This window comes from Ruditapes philippinarum, unplaced genomic scaffold (assembly GCF_026571515.1).
Source record: "Ruditapes philippinarum isolate M1 unplaced genomic scaffold, ASM2657151v2 ctg8147_1_1_1_1, whole genome shotgun sequence".
Classification (NCBI taxonomy): domain Eukaryota; kingdom Metazoa; phylum Mollusca; class Bivalvia; order Venerida; family Veneridae; genus Ruditapes; species Ruditapes philippinarum.
Genome location: NW_026862660.1, coordinates 9,818 through 17,241, shown reverse-complemented (window position 1 = coordinate 17,241; position 7,424 = coordinate 9,818). Strand labels below are relative to the sequence as shown.

Sequence of the window (7,424 nt, the reverse complement as noted above, 5' to 3'; positions counted from 1 at the left end):
GTGCTACCTAACATAAGATTTCGTTTATTATAAATTTCGAGTAGGTATTTAGAAAAGACTTTCAAGACTCTAGGGTCTTCCGAGGACATTAACCAAACAAATTTCTGCTTTTTATTCATCATATAAAAGTTCTTATTTGATATTTCAATTTGTCTAAATAGTAGTTCTCTATAACTATCAAATTTTGTACAACACATGGAAAAATGAATTTCATCTTCTACAAGATTGGAAGAGCAACAGTTACAATACCTTTGATTTACTGGGATCTTTTTATATCTGCCTGTTTCTATATTCAATCTGTGTGCACTTACTCTAAACTTGGTGAAGAAAGTTCTTATATCTTTGTCCTTAATATGTCTAAAGTACACTTCTCTACAAAACCTTTGTTTAAACAAAGAGTATGTTCTAAGTTTCCCTTCAGTACCTGAGATATTCAAACACCAGTTGGTTTGGTACATTTTCACTAACTTGAGTTTAACAACATTTACTAAGTTCTTATTGGTTAAACCAGCATCAGATATACCTAAATGCTTAAAACAATGTTGTACACAAGAAACCCAGCAAACTTTATTATCCGTAAATAATGTTTGACTTTCAATAAAGGCAGCACGCCGCAGCAGATAGTAATTTGCTAACATTTCCACTTAGCAGTCTTTGATAAAACTTAACATAACTACATATTACATCAATAAATAGTGGATACCGTCCTAGTTCACCGCATACTGCCTCATTTGATGTTTTTTTGTGTACACCCAGAATATATTTTAAAAATTTCACATGCATCTTATCACAGGACATATTTCCAAAGGATTTGAACAACACATAATCTGTTTTTTTAACAATAGAACTACTAATATTTGGTATACCCCAAATCTCACTACCATACAGAAGAATGGGTTTAATAGTATGATCAAAAAGATGGATGATAGTGTCAACATTTTGGTGTAGCTGACCAAAAACCTTACTAATCTTAAAACTTGCTTTCAGTGCTCTTTTATAAAGATCATCTTGGCAGTAACTGAAAGTACCAGATGATGCAAAAATAATTCCGAGATATTTATAACTTTTAACATGATTAACTTCAGTTCCCTTAAAGTAGAATTTCTCACTAGAAAGCCTTCCACTTTTACAAAAGGTCAAAATACTTGTCTTTTTAAGATTTACTATAAGACCATTATTGTCACAAAATGTTGATAACTTATTCAAACAATTCTGTAAACCTTTTGGTGTAGTTGACAACAATAACAAATCATCTGCATACAACAAACAACTAATTTTTACATCATTTAGACACATTTGGTCATCACTACTATCAAATCACCTGGCAAGTCATTAATAAACATCTTAAAAAGATTTGGGCTAAGATTGTCCCCTTGACGCACCCCCATCTGGGGAGAGAATGTTTATGTTAACTTATTACCAACTTTTATGTGCATCACATTTGAGCAATACATGTTTTTAACAACGTTGAAAAAAGGTCCAGATATACCAGTATTACATAGTTTATACAAAAGAAGGGAGTGAATAACATTATCAAATGCCTTTGCAAAATCAACAAAGCATGTATATAATTTAGCTCCCTTGCTGAAAAATTTATCTATTAATGTTTTCACTACAAACATGTGATCAGATGTTCTGAAATTGGGTTGAAACCCAATCTGTGCTTCATTAATAATTCCATTATCTATAAATTTTTGTAATCTATTATTCATTATACAATTAAATACCTTTGATAGACATGGCATAACAGATATACCCCTATAGCAGTTGGGGTCATTAGTATCACCACCTTTATGAATTGCTTTAATATAACCAACTTTCCATGAAGATGGATAAACACCGCTTGAAAGTATACAATTAAACAATTTTTGGAAGGAAATTTTTTCAAAAAAAAATTTCCTTTCTATAGTATCGGTCTGCCTATATTGAAAAAGAACGAACAACACCTAATTGAATTCTGTTAAGGCTCAATAGAAAATAAGTAGTTAATGCGACCAAGAAAGTAGTGCAGCAGAACTATATGTATACTTTCAAACGTGGATGACTTGAAGAAAAAGCTGATGTTCAAAAAAACTTGAAATGATGATATTCAATGTTAGCTTACATCAATGGAACATAATCTTAAACATGTACGGAAAAAAAACATCAGTATTATTACGCATTAGGCCAAAGAAAAGTTTGTGTCCATGTACCTATGTACAATAAATTGAATATAAATAAGGTGTAATTTTGTAGCAGAGATGCTGAAAAGTTCACATATATAAATCAACCGAAGGAAATGAAAGTATTTATTGTATATATTTAGCAATTTATTGAATAGCATTTTATGCCACCGCTGATTTTTTTACGTCGATAACTCAAGAGGAAACAATGGATACAATATGTGGCCTTAAAAAGGCGTTCTGTGCTGTACTATTTTCGCAAAAAATGGTTCGCAAACTATCATAGCTTAGAATCAAAGCGTTTGAAACAAAAATATTATTATATAAATAATAAAAAACAAGATTACAATACAAGTCTTTCAAAAGTATTCTGGAATTAACGGATGCAATTTGGTAAAACTTGGTGTTGACTAATAAGTAGGGCACACCCGCCATTGTTCGGACCATCGACAGAATAACGTTCGTGTTTTTGAGATTTCTCCATCCAAGACATAGATTTGCTGATGAATAACATCGCAAAGGTTTGTGGAAATGCTTTTATTTCTTTGTTCAAAATCGTTTTGTGTTTGCAGATGTTAATTTGTTAGACAAACGAAATTAGGTCAAGGATTGTTTACATTATTGAATTTACAGGTAAACTCGGCCCTATACCAACTCGGGACAGGTCAACTCGGCCCTCTATTAAAACCATATATTAGGATATAGATTGTTTAGTTAATAACATATTGTTTGAAATTATCTTTAAGATAAATAATCTTTAAGATTAGGAGAAAATATATATATGTTCATTCTTTGTAAAAATGTTAGAAGACTTGCAAGTTACCGACTTTATCATTGCATTTATTTATTATTGAAAAAATGCTGAACAGCTAGTCTCAACAGTGTTTATAGGCTAGAATTTTCAGTTTGCATTAGGGCCAAAATTATTAAATATATTGTAAGTCATGACGGCTTTCCCATTGCTGTCATCAAACTTTAACCTTGTTCATAACTTTTTCAGATCTTGGTGTATTGTCTTGATTTCAGGACTTTACACCTCCTGGACGTTTCACCTTTGGTCTTTACACCTCCTGGACGTTTCACCTTTGGTCTTTACACCTCCTTGACGTTTCAGCTACTTTTTTTATAAATAATATTGTATACAGTATGGATTAATATCAGTAAACTTGTTTGACATACCTTATAGTTGTTAGACCTTAATTGGATAATATTGAGTGATAATTGAGATAACTCAATATCATATAAATTTGCATGATAGACATTGAGAGAATATTTGTTTTTTGAAATTTAGAATTAAGAAATTTTATTTAAAAAATGACATTCTTGTTCAAATAAAATTACCAAATATGTATCAATTTATGAAAAACAGTTAAAAACAAAAACTAAATTTATTCAGAGTCAATTACTATATCTACAATGTATGCACTATACAATAACATAACATTAAAATAAACACTGTTATTTTCATCATATAATTTTATTTCCTATTTTATAAAAAATAATAAGAAAATAAAAATGGTATCATATTTTATTCTAAATATTCAACTATCATTTCATCTTCATTTTTGTCTTTTTTATTCATTAAGATAAATCTATTACAAAAACTTGCTGAAAATGCTTTAAAAAATCAAGCTAGAATGAATTTATTACCAATTATTTCATATTGAATACTTTAATAGAAAAATATTATCTTGTAAAAACAGTTAAAATATTAAAAATCATGTAGGTAAAAAAATTAAATGTACTAACATTAAATTTTCTTTTATGATATAATACAAAATATTAAAAATTTATGATAATATAAAACATTTCGGACTAATCACTATGATTACTATAATACAATATGTACACTGTTCACTTTCACAAGTTCAACCTTGCAAAATATTAAAATGATTTCATGAGTTTTGCTATATGTACATCTTAAAATTTATAATAAAAATTGTATTATTTCATAAATTTGTTACAGAGAACTATAAGTTACACACTTCTAAAGGTGCTAATTTAGTAATTAATAAACCAGTGTTTATAAGGCTTTATTCAAAATTCGTTCACACTTCTAATTGTTCTTATCTGTTATATAAAAACATATTTTAATTAATCAATATCTTTTATGGTATTTAATTTTTGGATAAAAAAAATAGTGAAATAATATATACATTACATGTAGACTTATAGCTGATAATTAGTGATAATTCTTTCAGAACTCATATTTATAATTATTTACCCAGGGAAATTTCATTATATTTATGTTAAAAAAATCTTCTTTATATCATGATTGTAATTGTTTGCAAGTATGTGTTATATTATATATAATATTATAACCCATAATGGTATTTATTTCATATATTTATCAAATTTAAAAAGTGGAGGTGAAAAGACCAGGGTTTTGAGGGTGAAACGTCTAGGGGTGAAACATCCAGGAGGTGTAAAGTCCAAACACCGTCACACCATTGTCTTCATACTTGGCCACAACAACCCTTCAAATAGACCAGACTAAACTAAATTAACTTGACCACCATATTAACATTCAAGGTATATGTCTAAATCTTCTTGATTTTTGCTATTAGTGGCTATAACTTTGTTATTTTTGAATGGATTGTCTTCAAACTTGAACAACAATCTTTCAGGATAGGACCTGACTCACTCATAAATGTCCTTGAAGCTTTTGTGATCAGAAGTTGTACAGAATAATACAAACCCAGAGCAATTTCATTCACTTGGTTTTGCAACTTCTGAGAAAATGGATTTTAAAGATAGTTGTTTTCTTGAAATTTCAGGACAGTATAGTAGATAGTAAAGACATTTAATACATACTGTATATACACTATAATTACTATAGTATACTATAAAAATCTTTATGCTTGGACAATTTTGAACAAATTGTTTCTTAAACAGTGTAAGAAATTAGGATTTGAATCGACTAGGCTGGTCGGACTACTAGATTGGAATATTCACTTGCCCAAAAGACATTTCACTAGCACGATTCATTTGTTCAAAACAGTTGTTTATATTGCCTCTGAAAATACAGTAGCCTGGTCGGGCTTGTTACTGTGAAAAGTTGATAGCCCAAGGAGAAATTTAGAAGTCGGGCTCTCGGACTACTGCTAATTTCGAACACTGCTTAAATTATTGATTTGATGTCAACTAACATAATTATTGGGATACTATATGTATATCTAATAATAATTATATTTTATGTTTCAGAAGTTCGGCCTACATGTCAGATTTATGAATGTGAACAGCAGGATATCGATTTTAAGGATGCTTTAGGGTCAATGACAATGAAATCACGAAAGATAAAGGCTAAAATGTGAGACTGTCAATCTGACTAACCTTGAAGTGAACAAATGGAAAAAATGTTTCTTTCAATAGCATGGGCTTTTAAGGAAGAGGTACATGATTATTTAGAAGTATTTGTATATGATATTTCTTAATTATTATATTCTAATAGCTTTTTTTTTCTTGATTTGTTTAAAGGCTGACACAGGACAGTTTATTTTAAGTCGGTGAGCTTCGGTCACTGGATAGACTATTGTCACAAAAAGCCAAATTTATAAAAAAGAATTACAGTGTATTTAAATATCTTATACAAGAAATTAGGAACAAAATTAATAGCAAGAACAATTGTGACATGTGACATGTATTTAGGAATTCAGCTTTCTTTTCCTTTTTACCTCAGGACAATTCACATTAAAATATTGAATATTCACAGTAAGCAGTGTTAGCACTCCGACTTATCTGACATATATGATCATCTTATCATCACTTAGCTGTCTATAGCTTATCAGAATCACTCACATTTATGAATTTAAATAATTTTGAAAAAATTGCTGCTTAGCAAATAGATAAAATACTTGGGGTGTCTGTGACTGATTGGTTTAGTTTCTTGACTTTAAACCTTTAAGCCTTTCACTGCTGTAAGTTCGAGCTCGGCAAGGGTTTACAAGTGGAATTTTAACTTTGCAATTAACTTTTTCTAAACAAATATTTCAGGAAACAGAGGCGCTTATATGATAGAACAGTAAAAGCAGGAGTGATAATGAAAGATACATGTAGATGTGTCTTCATGTCGGAAACACTAAAGAAATAGAAATATTGTGGTTTTATAAAACTTAAAAGAAATTGGAATACCAGGAGACTGCCTGCCCTTTGCAATGTTGGATAAAGAGTTCTTAGATGTGATGTCGAAAGCCTCATGAAGCCCATGACTTAATCTAATTAGAAAAAGAAATGACATTGAAGAGAAAACTAGTCACCAGTCTTTCACCAAGAACTAGAGATAACTTTCCAATATTTGAAATATCATAATATGAGCCGCGTCATGACAAAACCAACATAGTAGGTTTGCGACCAGCATGGATCCGAACCAGCCTGCGCCTCCGCGTAGTCTGATCAGGATCCATGCTGTTCGCCATCAGAATTTAACCAGGTTTTCCGAAGGAAAAAACTGGTTATTAGATTGAGGTATGTCGGCGGGCGGACGGCCGGGCGGGCGGGCGTAAACAATTTCTTCTGTGCGCAACTCCTCCTACATTTCTCAACGGATTTTGACCAAACTTTCACAGAAGCTTTGTCATCAAGTGCCCTGGCGCATATTGTCGGGGTTTTGCGATTAGATAATATTTGACCTAATTATGGCCCTTTGTTTTTTTTCCTTATATAAAATATATAGTGAACAATTTCTTCTGTGCGCAACTCCTCCTACATTTCTCAACGGATTTTGACCAAACTTTCTCAGAAGCTTTGTCATCAAGTGCCCTGACACATATTGCCAGGGTTTTGCAATTGGTATATATTTGACCGAATTATGGCCCTTTGTTTTTTTTCCTTATATGGAAAATATAGTGAACAATTTCTTCTGTGCGCAACTCCTCCTACATTTCTCAACGGATTTTGACCAAACTTTCTTAGAAGCTTTGTTATCAAGTGCCTGGCACATATTGTCAGGGTTTTGTGATTGGATAATATTTGACCGAATTATGGCCCTTTGTATATTTTTTCCTTATACAGAATATATAGAGAACAATTTCTTCTGTGCTCAACTCCTCCTACATTTCTCAACGGATTTTGACCAAACTTTCTTAGAAGCTTTGTTTTCAAGTGCCTGGCACATATTGTTGGGGTTTTGTGATTGGATAATATTTGACCGAATTATGGCCCTTTGTATATTTTTTCCTTATACAGAATATATAGTGAACAATTTCTACAGTGCGCAACTTCTCCTACATTTCTCAATGGATTTTGACCAAACTTTCACAGAAG

The 7,424-nt window shown here is 31.0% G+C and overlaps 1 long non-coding RNA gene across 1 annotated transcript; it reads left to right on the top strand.

Moving 5' to 3' along the window:
- Positions 1-4,603: 4,603 nt before the first annotated feature.
- Positions 4,604-6,573, top strand: LOC132719767 (uncharacterized). The gene is made up of 3 exons (XR_009624271.1): positions 4,604-4,694; positions 5,367-5,554; positions 6,156-6,573. It is a non-coding gene; the product is annotated as an uncharacterized LOC132719767 (long non-coding RNA).
- Positions 6,574-7,424: the final 851 nt, after the last annotated feature.